The sequence below is a fragment of the Triticum urartu genome, chromosome 7A (genome assembly GCF_056163025.1).
Source record: "Triticum urartu cultivar PI428250 chromosome 7A, HENAU_Tu73, whole genome shotgun sequence".
Taxonomy (NCBI): Eukaryota; Viridiplantae; Streptophyta; class Magnoliopsida; order Poales; family Poaceae; genus Triticum; species Triticum urartu.
In genome coordinates this window covers 666,327,567-666,344,840 of record NC_141879.1, presented here as the reverse complement: position 1 = coordinate 666,344,840, position 17,274 = coordinate 666,327,567, and positions in this window count along the sequence as shown.

Sequence of the window (17,274 nt, the reverse complement as noted above, 5' to 3'; positions counted from 1 at the left end):
ACTACTTCGCCCCTCTTGCTGGATCGAGAAGGCAAGGACGTCACCGAGCCGAACGTGTGCAGAACTCGGAGGTGCCGTGCTTTCGGTACTTGGATCGGTCGGATCGTGAAGACGTACGACTACATCAACCGCGTTGATATAACGCTTCCGCTTTCGGTCTACGAGGGTACGTAGACAATACTCTCCCCTCTTGTTGCTATGCATCACCATGATCCTGCGTGTGCGTAGGAAAATTTTGAAATTACTACGTTCCCCAACATTTGATACTGGTTCTGTTGCTAATATTTGCAACTCAAAATAGGGACTACGGATTAAGCGAACACTGGCAAAGGACGAGGTGACGATGCGCGTGGGAAATGGTTCCAAAGTCGATGTGATCGCGGTCGGCACGCTACCTCTACATCTACCTTCGGGATTAGTATTAGACCTAAATAATTGTTATTTGGTGCCAGCGTTGAGCATGAACATTATATCTGGATCTTGTTTGATGCGAGACGGTTATTCATTTATATCAGAGAATAATGGTTGTTCTATTTATATGTGTAATATCTTTTGTGGTCATGCACCCTTGAAGAGTGGTCTATTTTTGATGAATCTTGATAGTAGTGATACACATATTCATAATGTTGAAGCCAAAAGATGCAGAGTTGATAATGATAGTGCAACTTATTTGTGGCACTGCCGTTTAGGTCATATCGGTGTAAAGCGCATGAAGAAACTCCATACTGATGGACTCTTGGAACCACTTGATTATGAATCACTTGGTACTTGCGAACCGTGCCTCATGGGCAAGATGACTAAAACGCCGTTCTCCGGTATTATGGAGAGAGCAACAGATTTGTTGGAAATCATACATACAGATGTATATGGTCCGATGAATGTCGAGGCTCGTGGCGGATATCGTTATTTTCACACCTTCACAGATGATTTAAGCAGATATGGGTATATCTACTTGATGAAACATAAGTCTGAAACATTTGAAAAGTTCAAGGAATTTCAGACTGAAGTTGAAAATCATCGTAACAAGAAAATAAATTTTCTACGATCTGATCATGGAGGAGAATATTTGAGTTACGAGTTTGGTCTACATTTGAAACAATGCGAAATAGTTTCGCAACTCACGCCACCCGGAACACCACAGCGTAATGGTGTGTCCGAACGTCGTAATCATACTTTACTAGATATGGTGCGATCTATGATGTCTCTTACTGATTTACCGCTATCGTTTTGGGGTTATGCTTTAGAGACGGCCGCATTCACGTTAAATAGGGCACCATCGAAATCCGTTGAGACGACGCCTTATGAACTGTCAAAAAACTTTAACCTGATAAGCTCGAACCCAAATCAGAGAAATGTGTCTTCATAGGATACCCAAAGGAGACTGTTGGGTACACCTTCTATCACAGATCCGAAGGCAAGACATTCGTTGCTAAGAATGGATCCTTTCTAGAGAAGGAGTTTCTCTCGAAAGAAGTGAGTGGGAGGAAAGTAGAACTTGATGAGGTAACTGTACCTGCTCCCTTATTGGAAAGTAGCTCATCATAGAAACCGGTTCCTATGATGACTATACCAATTAGTGAGGAAGTTAATGATGATGATCATGAAACTTCAGATCAAGTTATTACTGAACCTTGTAGATCAACCAGAGTAAGATCCGCGCCAGAGTGGTACGGTAATCCTATTCTGGAAGTCATGCTACTAGACCATGATGAACCTACGAACTATGAAGAAGCGATGGTGAGCCCAGATTCCGCAAAATGGCTTGAGGCCATGAAATCTGAGATGGGATCCATGTATGAGAACAAAGTGTGGACTTTGGTTGACTTGCCCGATGATCGGCAAGCAATTGAGAATAAATGGATCTTCAAGAAGAATAATGACGCTGACGGTAATGTTACTGTCTATAAAGCTCGACTTGTTGAAAAAGGTTTTCGACAAGTTCAAGGGATTGACTATGATGAGACCTTCTCACCCGTAGCGATGGTTAAGTCTGTCCGAATCATGTTAGCAATTGCCGCATTTTATGATTATGAAATTTGGCAGATGGATGTCAAAACTGCATTCTTGAATGGATTTCTGGAAGAAGAGTTGTATATGATGCAACCGGAAGGTTTTGTCGATCCAAAGGGAGCTAACAAAGTGTGCAAGCTCAAGTGATCCATTTATGGACTGGTGCAAGCCTCTCGAAGTTGGAATAAACGCTTTGATAGTGTGATCAAAGCACTTGGTTTTGTACACACTTTTGGAGAAGCATGTATTTACAAGAAAGTGAGTGGGAGCTATGTAGAATTTATAATATATATGTGGATGACATATTGTTGATTGGAAATGATATAGAATTTCTGGATAGCATAAAAGGATACTTGAATAAGAGTTTTTCAATGAAAGACCTCGGTGAAGCTGCTTATATATTGGGCATTAAGATCTATAGAGATATATCAAGACGCTTAATTGGAATTTCACAAAGCACATACCTTGACAAAGTTTTGAAGAATTTCAAAATGGATCAAGCAAAGAAAGGGTTCTTTCCTGTGTTACAAGGTGTGAAGTTGAGTAAGACTCAATGCCCGACCACTGCAGAAGATAGAGAGAAAATGAAAGATGTTCCCTATGCTTCAGCGATAGGCTCTATCATGTATGCAATGATGTGTACCAGACCTGATGTGTGCCTTGCTATAAGTCTAGCAGGGAGGTACCAAAGTAATCCAGGAGTGGATCACTGGACAACGGTCAAGAACATCCTGAAATACCTAAAAAGGACTAAGGATATGTTTCTCGTTTATGGAGGTGACAAAGAGCTCATCGTAAATGGTTACGTTGACGCAAGCTTTAACACTGATCCAGACAATTCTAAATCGCAAACCGGATACGTGTTTATATTGAACGGTGGAGCTGTTAGTTGGTGCAGTTCTAAACAAAGCATCGTGGCGGGATTTACATGTGAAGAGCACTACATAGCTGCTTCAGAAGCAGCAAATGAAGGAATCTGGATGAAGGAGTTCATATCCGATCTATGTGTCATACCTAGTGTATCGGGTCCAATGAAAATCTTTTGTGACAATACTAGTGCAATTGCCTTGGCGAAAGAATCCAGATTTCACAAGAGAACCAAGCACATCAAGAGACGCTTCAATTCCATCCGGGATCTAGTCCAGATGGGAGACATAGAAATTTGCAAGATACATACGGATCTGAATATTGCAGACCCGTTGACTAAGCCTCTTCCATGAGCAAAGCATGATCAGCACCAAGGCTCCATGGGTGTTAGAATCATTACTTTGTAATCTAGATTATTGACTCTAGTGCAAGTGGGAGACTGGAGGAAATATGCCGTAGAGGCAATAATGAAGTTATTATTTATTTCCTTATATCATGATAAATGTTTATTATTCATGCTAGAATTGTATTAACCGGAAACATAATACATGTGTGAATACATAGACAAACAGAGTGTCACTAGTATGCCTATACGTGATTAGATCGTTGATCAAAGATGGTTATGTTTCCTAGACATTGACATGGGTTGTCATTTGATTAACAGGATCACATCATTAGGAGAATGATGTGATTGACTTGACCCATTCCGTTAGCTTAGCACTTGATCGTTTAGTTTGTTGCTATTGCTTTCTTCATAACTTATACATGTTCCTATGACTATGAGATTATGCAACTCCCGTTTACCGGAGGAACACTTTGTATGCTACCAAACGTCACAACGTAACTGGGTGATTATAAAGGTGCTCTACAGGTGTCTCCAAAGGTACTTGTTGGGTTGGCGTATTTTCAAATTAGGATTTGTCACTCCGATTGTCGGAGAGGTATCTCTGTGCCCTCTCAGTAATGCACATCACTTAAGCCTTGCAAGCATTGCAACTAATGAGTTATTTGCGGGATGATGTATTATGGAACGAGTAAAGAGACTTGCCGGTAACGAGATTGAACTAGGTATAGAGATACCGACGATCGAATCTCGGGCAAGTAACATACCGATGACAAAGGGAACAACGTATGTTGTTATGCGGTCTGACCGATAAACATCTTCATAGAATATGTGGGAGCCAATATGAGCATCCAGGTTCCGCTATTGGTTATTGACCGGAGACGTGTCTAGGTCATGTCTACATAGTTCTCGAACCCGTAGGGTCCGCACTCTTAACGTTTCGATGACTGTTATATTATGAGTTTATGATTTTTGATGTACCGAAGGTTGTTCGGAGTCCCGGATGTGATCATGGACATGACGAGGAGTCTCGAAATGGTCGAGACATGAAGATTGATATATTGGATGACTATATTCGGACACCGGAATGGTTCCGGGGGTTATCGGATATATACCGGAGTACCCGAGTGTTACTGGACCCCCCCCCCCCCGGGGGGGTTATTGGGCCTCATGGGCCCAAAGTGGTGGGAGAGAAGAGGCAGCAGGAGGTGGCGCGTGGCCCCCCTTGCCCCAATCCGAATTGGGAAAGGGAAGGGGGCGCAGACCCCCTTCTCCTTCCTTCTCTCCACCTCCTCCTTCCCCCTTCTCCTAGTTGGAATAGGAAAGGGGGGCAAAACCTACTTGGAGTAGGATTGCCCCCCCCTTGGGCGCGCCTCCTCCTCTTGGCCGGCCCCCTCCTCCTCTCGGAGGAGGGGGGCACCCCATAGACACAACAATTGATCAAGTTGATCTTTTAGCTGTGTGCGGTGCCCCCTCCACCATAGTCCACGTCGATAATACTATAGCGGTGCTTAGGCGAAGCCGTGCGTCGGTAGAACATCAACATCATCACCACGTCGTCGTGCCGACGAAACTCTCCCTCAACACTCAGCTGGATCGGAGTTCGAGGGACGTCATCGGGCTGAACGTGTGCTGAACTCGGAGGTGTCGTGCGTTCGGTACTTGATCGGTCGGATCGTGAAGACGTACGACTACATCAACCGTGTTGTGCTAACGCTTCCGCTTTCGGTCTACGATGGTACATGGACAACACTCTCCCCTCTCGTTGTTGTGGATCACCATGATCTTGTGTGTGCGTAGGATTTTTTTTGAAATTACTACGTTCCCCAACAATATATAGATAGATAGATAGAGAGAGAGAAAGAGAGACCGAGAAATTACCTAGCGCAAATAGCAGAGATTGAGCATTTGTCAGCTATGCCGTCCTTCTCGTCGGGCATGGAATTCAGGGGAAGAGGGTCTGCTGCAAGTGCGCCCACAAAGGAGTTGATCTTGGGGAGGGCCTCGGCCGTCGGCGATACGTCCATTTTGCATCATGCTTTTATATCAATATTTATTGCATTATGGGCTGTTATTACACATTATGTCATAATACTTATGCCTATTATCTCTTATTTTACAAGGTTTACATGAAGAGGGAGAATGCCGGCAGCTGGGATTCTGAGCTGGAAAAGGAGCAAATATTAGAGACCTATTCTTCACAGCTCCAAAAGTCCTGAAACTCTACGAAAGTTATTTCCAGAATATATAAAAAATACTGAGCGCAACAAGTACCAGAGGAGGGCCACCTACCAGCCACGAGGATGGGGGCGCCCTACCCCCTAGGTGCACCCCCTGCCTCGTGGGCCCCCCGGTGGCCCTCCGATGCCAATCTTCTGCTATATGAGGTCTTTAGTCCAAGAAAAAATCACAAGCAAGCTTACGGGACGAAACTCCGCCGCCACGAGGCGGAACCTTGGCGGAACCAATCTAGGGCTCCGGTGGAGCTGTTCTGCCGGGGACACTTCCCTCCGGGAGGGGGAAAACATCACCATCGTCATCACCAACGATCCTCTCATTGGGAGGGGGTCAATCTCCATCAACATCTTCACTAGCACCATCTCAAACCCTAGCTAGTTCATCTCTTGTATCCAATCTTTGTATCCAAACCTCAGATTGGTACCCGTGGGTTGCTAGTAGTGTTGATTACTCCTTGTAGTTGATGCTAGTTGGTTTACTTGGTGGAAGATCATATGTTCAGATCCATTATTCATATTAATACCCCTCTGATTATGAACATGAATATGCTTTGTGAGTAGTTACGTTTGTTCCCGATGACATGGGAGAAGTCTTGCTATTAGTAGTCATGTGAATTTGGTATTCGTTCGATATTTTGATGAGATGTATGTTGTCATCCCTCTAGTGGTGTCATGTGAATGTCAACTACATGACACTTCACCATTGTTTGGGCCAAGAGGGAGGAATTGGGAAGTAATAAGTAGATGATGGGTTGCTAGAGTGATAGAAGCTTAAACCCTAGTTTATGCGTTGCTTCGTAAGGGGCTGATTTGGATCCATATGTTTCATGCTATGGTTAGGTTTACCTTAATACTTCTGTTGTAGTTGCGGATGCTTGCGATGGGGGTTAATCATAAGTGGGATGCTTGCCCAAGTAAGGACAACACCCAAGCACCAGTCCACCCACATATCAAATTATCAAAGTACCGAACGTGAATCATATGAACGTGATGAAAACTAGCTTGACGATAATTCCCATGTGTCCTCGGGAGCGCTTTTCTCTATATAAGAAATTGTCTAGGCTTGTCCTTTGCTACAAAAAGGATTGGGCCATCTTGCTGCACTTTATTTACACTTGTTACTTGTTACTCATTACCAATTACCTTGTCACAAAACTATCTGTTACCGATAATTTCAGTGCTCTCAAAGAATACCTTGCTGAAAACCGCTTATCATTTCCTTCTGCTCCTCGTTGGGTTCCACACTCCTACTTATCGAAAGGACTACAATAGATCCCCTATACTTGTGGGTCATCAAGACTCTTTTCTGGCGCCGTTGCCGGGGAGTGAAGTGCCTTTGGTAGGTGGAATTTGGTAAGGAAAAATTTATATTGTGTGCTGAAATTTACTGTCACTTGTTACTATGGAAAGTAATCCTTTGAGGGGCATGTTCGGGGTATCTTCACCCCGACCGGTAGAGCAAATAGTTGCTCCTCAACCTACTGGACCTACTGAAAATGAAAATGTTTACTTCGAAATTCCTTCGGGTATGATAGAGAAACTGCTAGCTAATCCTTTTGCAGGAGATGGAACATTGCATCCCGACTTACACTTAATCTATGTGGATGAAGTTTGTGGATTATTTAAGCTTGCAGGTATGCCCAATGATGTTATCAAGAAGAAGGTCTTCCCTTTGTCTTTGAAGGGAGATGCATTGACATGGTATAGGCTATGTGATGATATGGGATCATGGGACTATAAGCGATTGAAATTGGAATTTCACCAGAAGTTTTATCCTATGCATCTTGTTCATCGTGATCGTAATTATATATATCATTTTTGGCCTCGCGAAGGAGAAAGCATCGCTCAATCTTGGGGGAGGCTTAAGTCAATGTTATATTCATGCCCCAATCATGAGCTCTCAAGAGAAATGATTATTCAAAAAAATTATGCTCGGCTTTCTGACAACAATCGCTCCATGCTCGATACTTCTTATATTGGTTCCTTTATGATGAAGACTATTGAATTCAAATGGAATTTATTGGAGAGAATTAAACGCAACTCTAAAGATTGGGATCTCGACGAAGGTAAGGAGCCAGGTATAACACTAAGTTTGATTGTGTTAAATCTTTTATGGATACCGATGTTTTCCGTAAAGTTAGCACTAAATATGGACTCGACTCTGAGATAGTAGCTTCTTTCTGTGAATCCTTTGCTACTCATGTTGATCTCCCTAAGGAGAAGTGGTTTAAATATAATCCTCCCATTGAAACAAAAGTAGTTGCACCTATTAAAGTTGAAGAAAAAACTATCACTTATGATGATCCTGTTGTTCCCACTGCTTATGTTGAGAAACCACCTTTCCCTGTTAGAATAAAGGATCATGCTAAAGCTTCAACTGTGGTTCGTAAAAGTAATATTAGAACTTATACACCTCCTGAGCAAGTTAAAGTTGAACCTAATATTGCTATTGTTAAAGATCTCTTGGCTGATAATATCGATGGGCGTGTTATTTATTTCTGTGATGAGACTGCTAGAATTGCTAAACCTGGTGCTAAAGATAAACATAGACATGTGGTAGGCATGCCTATTATTTCTGTTAAAATAGGATATCATTGTTATCATGGCTTGTGTGATATGGGTGCTAGTGCCAGTGCAATACCTATTTCCTTATACAAAGAAATTATGCATGATATTGCACCAGCTGAGATAGAAGATATCGATGTTACCATTAAGCTTGCTAATAGAGATACTATTTCACCAATTGGGATGGTTAGAGACGTTGAAGTCTTGTGTGGGAAGGCTAAATATCCTGCTGATTTCCTTGTTCTTGGTTCCCCTCAAGATAGCTTTTGTCCCATTATATTTGGTAGACCCTTCTTGAATATTGTTAATGCTAAGATAGATTGCAAGAAGGATGGTGTTACTGTTGGTTTGGATGATATGTCTCATGAGTTTAATTTTTCTAAATTTCGTAGACAACCCCGTGATGAAGAATTGCCTAGAAAAGATGAAATTATTGGTCTTGCTTCTATTGATGTGCCTCCTAATGATCCTTTAGAACAATATTTGCTAGACCATGAGAATGATATGTTTATGAATGAAAGAAGGGAAATAGATGAAGTATTCTTTAAGCAAGGACCCATTCCAAAACACAATTTTCCTGTTGAAATCCTAGGGGATCCTCCTCCACCCAAGGGTAATCCCGTGTTTGAATATGATTATCTTGATGAAAAGAAGATATATCCTGTTATTATTAGTGCTAACCTTTCAAAGCATGAAGACGAAAAATTATTGAAAACTCTGAAGAAGCACCGTGCTGCTATTGGATATACTCTTGATGATCTTAAGGGCATTAGTCCCACTCTATGTCAACACAAAATAAATTTGGAGAAAGACGCCAAACCAGTTATTGATCACCAATGATGGCTGAATCCTAAGAAGAAAGAAGTGGTAAGAAAGGAAATATTAAAGCTCCTTGAGGCAGGTATAATTTATCCCGTTGCTGATAGTCAGTGGGTAAGTCATGTCCATTGTGTCCCTAAGAAGGGATGTATTACGGTTGTTCCTAATGATAAAGATGAATTGATTCCGCAAAGAATTATTACAGGTTATAGGATGGTAATTGATTTCCGCAAATTAAATAAGGCTATTAAAAAGATCATTACCCCTTACCTTTTATTGATCAAATGCTAGAAAGATTATCCAAACATACACATTTTTGCTTTCTAGATGGTTACTCCAGTTTTTCTCAAATACCTGTGTCAGTTGATGATCAAGCAAAGACCACTTTTACTTTCCCTTTCGGTGCTTTTGCTTATAGACGTATGCCTTTTGGTTTATGTAATGCACCTGCTACCTTTCAAAGATGCATGATGGCTATATTTTCTGACTTTTGTGAAAAGATATGTGAGGTTTTCATGGACGATTTCTCCATTTTGGATCCTCTTTTGATGATTGCTTGAGCAACCTTGATCGAGTTTTGCAGAGATGTGAAGAAACTAATCTTGTTCTGAATTGGAGAAATGCCACTTTATGGTTAATGAAGGTATTGTCTTGGGGCATAAAATTTCTGAAAGAGGCATTGAAGTTGATAAAGCTAAAGTTGATGCTATTGAAAAGATGCCATGTCCCAAGGACATTAAAGGTATCAGAAGCCTCCTCGGTCACGCTGGCTTTTATAGGAGGTTCATTAAGGACTTCTCAAAAATTTCTCGGCCTCTGACTAATCTATTACAAAAAAGATATTCCTTTTGTCTTTGATGATGATTGCGTAGAAGCATTTGAAATACTAAAGAAAGCATTGATTTCTGCACCTATTGTTCAGCCACCTGATTGTAATTTACACTTTGAAATTATGTGTGATGCTAGTGATTATGCTGTAGGTGCTGTTCTAGGGCAAAGAGTTGATAAGAAATTAAATGTTATTCAATATGCTAGTAAAACTCTAAACAATGCCCAAAGAAATTATGCTACTACTAGAAAAGAATTTTTAGCAGTTGTTTTTGCTTGTGATAAGTTCAGACCTTATATTGTTGATTCTAAAGTAACTATTCACACCGATCATGCTGCTGTTAAATACCTTATGGAAAACAAAGATGCTAAACCTAGACTTATTAGATGGGTTCTCCTGCTACAAAATTTGATTTGCATATTATTTATAGAAAGGGAGCTGAGAACCCCGTTGCAGACAACTTGTCTAGGTTAGAAAATGTTCTTGATGACCCACTACCTATTGATGATAGCTTTCCTGATGAACAATTAAATGTCATAAATGCTTCTCGAACTGCTCCATGGTATGCTGATTATGCATATTATATTGTTGCTAAATTTATACCACCTAGTTTCACATACCAGCAAAGAAAAGGTTCTTCTATGATTTGAGACATTACTTTTGGGATGACCCACATCTTTATAAAGAAGGAGTAGATGGTATTGTTAGACGTTGTGTACCTGAGCATGAACAGGAACAGATCCTACGCAAGTGTCACTCCGAGGCTTATGGAGGACACCATGTTGGAGATAGAACTGCACATAAGGTATTGCAATCCGTTTTTTATTGGCCTACTCTCTTCAAGGATGCCCGTAAGTTTGTCTTGTCTTGTGGTGAATGTCAAAGAATTGGTAATATTAGTAGACGTCAAGAAATGCCTATGAATTATTCACTTGTTATTGAACCATTTGATGTTTGGGGCTTTGATTATATGGGAACATTTCCTTCCTCTAATGGGTATACACATATTTTAGTTCCTGTTGATTACGTTACTAAGTGGGTAGAAGCTATTCCAACTAGTAGTGCTGATCATAACACCTCTATTAAGATGCTTAAAGAAGTTATTTTTCCAAGGTTTGGAGTCCCTAGATATTTAATGACTAATGGTGGTTCACATTTTATTCATGGTGCCTTTCGTAAAATGCTTGCTAAGTATGATGTTAATCATAGAATTGCATCTCCTTATCACCCACAGTCTAGTGGTCAAGTAGAATTAAGTAATAGAGATCTAAAATTAATTTTGCAAAAGACCGTTAATAGATCTAGAAAGAATTGGTCCAAGAAACTTGATGATGCATTATGGGCTTATAGAACTGCATATAAAAATCCTATGGGTATGTCTCCGTATAAAATGTTTTATGGAAAGGCATGTCACTTACCTCTCGAACTAGAACATACGGCATATTGGGCTATTAAAGAGCTCAATTATGATTTCAAACTTGCCGGTGAGAAGAGGTTATTTGACATTAGCTCACTTGATGAGTGGGGAACCCAAGCCTATGAGAATGCCAAACTGTTTAAAGGAAAAAAGTTAAAAGATGGCTGCTACCTCTTGAGCACTTGCGTTGGTTTTCCCTTGAAGAGGAAAGGGTGATGTAGAAAAGTAGCGTAAGTATTTCCCTCATTTTTTGAGAACCAAGGTATCAATCCAGTAGGAGGCCACGCACGAGTCCCTCGCACCTACACAAACAAATAAATCCTCGCAACCAACGCGATAAGGGGTCGTCAATCCCTACACGGTCACTTACGAGAGTGAGATCTGATAGATATGATAAGATAATATTTTTGCTATTTTTATAATAAAGATGCAAAATAAAATAAAAGGCAAAGGAAATAACTAAGTATTGGAAGATTAATATGATGCAAGATAGACTCGGGGCCATAGGTTCCACTAGAGGCTTCTCTCAAGAGCATAAGTATTCACGGTGGGTAAACAAATTACTGTTGAGCAATTGACAGAATTGTGCATAGTTATGAGAATATCTAGGTATGATCATGTATCTAGGCATCACGCCAAGACAAGTAGACCGACTCCTGCCTGCATCTATACTATTAGTCCAAACATCGACCGCTATCCAGCATGCATCTAGAGTATTAAGTTCAAGAGAACAGAGTAAAGCTTTAAGCAAGCTGACATGATGTAGAGGGAAAAACTCATGCAATATGATATAAACCCCATCTTGTTATCCTCTATGGCAACAATGCAATACGTGCCTTGCTGCCCCTACTGTCACTGGGAAAGGACACCGCAAGATTGAACCCAAAGCTAAGCACTTCTCCCATTGCAACAAAGATCAATATAGTAGGCCAAACCAAACTGATAATTCGAAGAGACTTGCAAAGATAACCAATCATACATAAAAGAATTCAGAGAAGATTCAAATATTGTTCATAGATAAACTTGATCATAAACCCACAATTCATCGGTCTCAACAAACACACCGCAAAAGAAGATTACATCGAATAGATCTCCACAAGAGAGGGGGAGAAGTTTGTGCTGAGATCCAAAAAGAGAGAAGAAGCCATCTAGCTAATAACCATGGACCCGAAGGTCTGAGGTAAACTACTCACACTTCATCGGAAGGGCTATGGTGTTGGTGTAGAAGCCCTCCGTGATCGATGCCCCCTCCGGTGGAGCTCCGGAACAGGCCCCAAGATGGGATCTCGTGGATACAGAAAGTTACGGCGGTGGAATTAGGATTTTGGCTCCGCATCTGGTAGTTTGGGGGTACGTAGGTATATATAGGAGGAAGGAGTACGTCAGTGGAGCAACATGGGGCCCATGAGGGTGGAGGGCGCGCCTGGGGGTAGGCTCGCCCCCCTACCTCGTGCCCTCCTCGTTGATTGCTTGACATAGGGTCCAAGTCCTCTGGATCATGTTCGTTCCGAAAATCACATTCCCGAAGGTTTCATTCCGTTTGATATTCTTTTTCTGTGAAATCCTAAGATAGGCAAAAAACAGCAATTCTGGGCTGGGCCTCCGGTTAATAGGTTAGTCCCAAAAATAATATAAAAGTGTATAATAAAGCACAATAATGTCCAAAATAGAATATAATATAGCATGGAAGAATAAAAAATTATAGATACATTGGAGACGTATCAAGCATCCCCAAGCTTAATTCCTGCTCGTCCTCGAGTAGGTAAATGATAAAAACAGAATTTTTGATGTGGAATGCTACTTGGCATAATTTCAATGTAATTCTTCTTAATTGTGGTATGAATATTCAGATTCGAAAGATTCAAGACAAAAGTTCAATATTGACATAGAAATAATAATACTTCAAGCATACTAACTAAGCAAGTCTCTTCAAAATAACATGGCCAAATAAAGTTATCCCTACAAAATCATATAGTCTGGCTATGATCTATCTTCACCACACAAAGTATTTAAATCATGCACAACCCCAATGACAAGCCAAGCAATTGTTTCATACTTTTGGTGTTCTCAAACTTTTTCAATCTTCACGCAATACATGAGCGTGAGCCATGGACATAGCACTTTAGGTGGAATAGAATGGTGGTTGTGGAGGAGACAAAAAGGGGGAAGATAGTCTCACATCAACTAGGCGTATTAACGGGCTATGGAGATGCCCATCAATAGATATCAATGTGAGTGAGTAGGGATTGCCATGCAACGTATGCACTAGAGCTATAAGTATATGAAAGCTCAACAAAAGGAACTAAGTGGGTGTGCATCCAACTCGCTTGCTCACGAAGACCTAGGGAATTTTGAGGAAGCCCATCATTGGCATATACAAGCCAAGTTCTATAATGAAGAATTCCCACTAGTATATGAAAGTGATAACATAGGATACTCTCTATTATGAAGATCATGGTGCTACTTTGAAGCACAAGTGTGGTAAAAGGATAGTACCATTGTCCCTTCTCTCTTTTTCTCTCATATATTTTTTATTTGGGCCCTTCTTTTTCTTTTTTATGGCCTCTTTTTTCATTTGGGCTTCTTTGGCCTTTTTTTATTTTTCGTCCAGAGTCTCATAACGACTTGTGGGGGAATCATAGTCTCCATCATCCTTTCTGAAGGAAATATGCCCTAGAGGCAATAATAAAGTTATTATTTATTTCCTTATATCATGATAAAAGTTTATTATTCATGCTAGAATTGTATTAACCAGAAACATAATACATGTGTGAATACATAGACAAACAAAGTGTCACTAGTATGCCTCTACTAGACTAGCTCGTTAATCAAAGATGGTTGTGTTTCCTAACCATTGACAAAGAGTTGTCATTTGATTAACGGGATCACATCATTAGTTGAATGATCTGATTGCCATGACCCATTCCATTAGCTTAGCATCCGATCGTTTAGTATGTTGCTATTGCTTTCTTCATGACTTATACATGTTCCTATGACTATGAGATTATGTAACTCCCGTTTGCCGGAGGAACACTTTTTGTGCTACCAAACGTCACAACGTAACTGGGTGATCATAAAGGTACTCTACAGGTGTCTCCAAAGGTACATGTTGGGTTGACGTATTTCGAGATTAGGATTTGTCACTCCGATCGTCGGAGAGGTATCTCTGGGCCCTCTCGGTAATGCACATCACTTAAGCCTTGCAAGCAATGCAACTAATGAGTTAGTTGCGAGATGATGTATTACAGAACGAGTAAAGAGACTTGCCGGTAACGAGATTGAACTAGGTATTGGATGCCGACGATCGAATCTCGGGCAAGTAACATACCGATGACAAAGGGAACAACGTATGTTGTTATGCGGTCTGATCGATAAAGATCTTCGTAGAATATGTAGGAGCCAATATGGGCATCCAGGTACCGCTATTGGTTATTGACCGGAGACATGTCTCGGTCATGTCTACATTGTTCTCGAACCCGTAGGGTCCGCACGCTTAAGGTTTCGATGACAGTTATATTATGAGTTTATACGTTTTGATGTACCGAAGGTTGTTCGGAGTCCCGGATGTGATCACGGACATGACGAGGAGTCTCGAAATGGTCGAGACATAAAGATTGATATATTGGACGGCTATATTCGGACACCGGAAGTGTTCCGGGTGATTTCGGAGAAAACCGGAAAGCCGGAGGGTTACCGGAACCCCCCGGGAGAAGTAATGGGCCATATGGGCCTTAGTGGAGAGAGAGAGGGGTAGCCAAAGGTGGGCCGCGCGCCTCCTCCCCCCTGGTCTGAATTGGACTAGGAGAGGGGGGCGGCGCCCCCCTTTCCTTCTCCCTCCCCACTTCTTTCCCCCTCCTAGTAGGAGTCCTACTCCTACTAGGAGGAGGACTCCTCCTTGGCGCGCCATAGGGGCCGGCCGGCCTCCTCCTCTCTTGAACCTTTATATACGGAGGCAGGGGCACCCCAGAAACACACAAGTTGATCCACGTGATCATATTCTTAGCCGTGTGCGGCGCCCCTGCCACCATAGTCCTCGATAATATTGTAGCGGTGCTTAGGCAAAGCCCTGCGACAGTAGTACATCAAGATCGTCACCACGCCGTCGTGCTGACGGAACTCTTCCCCGACACTTTGTTGGATCGGAGTCCGTGGATCGTCATCGAGCTGAACGTGTGCTAAAACTCGGAGGTGCCGTAGTTTCGGTGCTTGATCGGTCGGGCTATGAAAACATACGACTACATCAACCGCGTTGTCATAATGCTTCCGCTGTCGATCTACAAGGGTACGTAGATCACACTCTCCCCTCTCGTTGCTATGCATCACCATGATCTTGCGTGTGCGTAGGAAATTTTTTGAAATTACTACGTTCCCCAACAGTGGCATCCAAGCCTAGGTTTTATGTGTTGATGTTATATGCACGAGTAGAACACAAGTGAGTTGTGGGCGATATAAGTCATACTGCTTACCAGCATGTCATACTTTGGTTCGGCGGTATTGTTGGACGAAGCGGCCCGAACCGACATTACGCGTACGCTTACGCGAGACCGGTTCTCCCGACGTGCTTTGCACATAGGTGGCTTGCGGGTGACAGTTTGTCCAACTTTAGTTGAACCGAGTGTGGCTACGCCCGGTCCTTGCGAAGGTTAAAACAGCACCAACTTGACAAACTATCGTTGTGGTTTTGATGCGTAGGTAAGATTGGCTCTTGCTTAAGCCCGTAGCAGCCACGTAAAACTTGCAACAACAAAGTAGAGGACGTCTAACTTGTTTTTGCAGGGCATGTTGTGATGTGATATGGTCAAGACATGATGCTGATTTTATTGTATGAGATGATCATGTTTTGTAACCGAGTTATCGGCAACTGGCAGGAGCCATATGGTTGTCGCTTTATTGTATGCAATGCAATCGCGCAGTAATGCTTTACTTTATCACTAAACGGTAGCGATAGTCGTGGAAGCATAAGATTGGCGAGACGACAACGATGCTACGATGGAGATCAAGGTGTCGCGCCGGTGACGATGGTGATCATGATGGTGCTTCGGAGATGGAGATCACAGGCACAAGATGATGATGGCCATATCATATCATTTATATTGATTGCATGTGATGTTTATCTTTTATGCATCTTATCTTGCTTTGATTGACGGTAGCATTATAAGATGATCTCTCACTAAAATTATCAAGAAGTGTTCTCCCTGAGTATGCACCGTTGCGAAAGTTCTTCGTGCTGAGACACCACGTGATGATCGGGTGTGATAGGCTCTACGTTCAAATACAACGGGTGCAAAACAGTTGCACACGCGGAATACTCAGGTTATACTTGACGAGCCAAGCATATACAGATATGGCCTCGGAACACGGAGACCGAAAGGTCGAGCGTGAATCATATAGTAGATATGATCAACATAGTGATGTTCACCAATGAAACTACTCCATCTCACGTGATGATCGGACATGGTTTAGTTGATTTGGATCACGTGATCACTTAGAGGATTAGAGGGATGTCTGTCTACGTGGGAGTTCTTAAGTAATTTGATTAATTGAACTTCAATTTATCATGAACTTAGTACCTGATAGTATCTTGCTTATGTATGTTTGATTGTAGATAGATGGCCCGTGCTATTGTTCCGTTGAATTTTAATGCGTTCCTTGAGAAAGCAAAGTTGAAAGATGATGGTAGCAATTACACGGACTGGGTCCGTAACTTGAGGATTATCCTCATTGCTGCATAGAAGAATTACGTCCTGGAAGCACCGCTGGGTGCCAGGCCTGCTGCTGGAGCAACACCAGATGTTATGAACGTCTGGCAGAGCAAAGCTGATGACTACTCGATAGTTTAGTGTGCCATGCTTTACGGCTTAGAATCGGGACTTCAACGACGTTTTGAACGTCATGGAGCATATGAGATGTTCCAGGAGTTGAAGTTAATATTTCAAGCAAATGCACGAATTGAGAGATATGAAGTCTCCAATAAGTTTTATAGCTGCAAGATGGAGGAGAACAGTTCTGTCAGTGAGCATATACTCAAAATGTCTGGGTATAATAATCACTTGATTCAGATGGGAGTTAATCTTCCAAATGATTGCGTCATTGATAGAATTCTCCAATCACTGCCACCAAGCTACAAGAGCTTCGTGATGAACTATAATATGCAAGGGATGAACAAGACTATTCCCGAGCTCTTCGC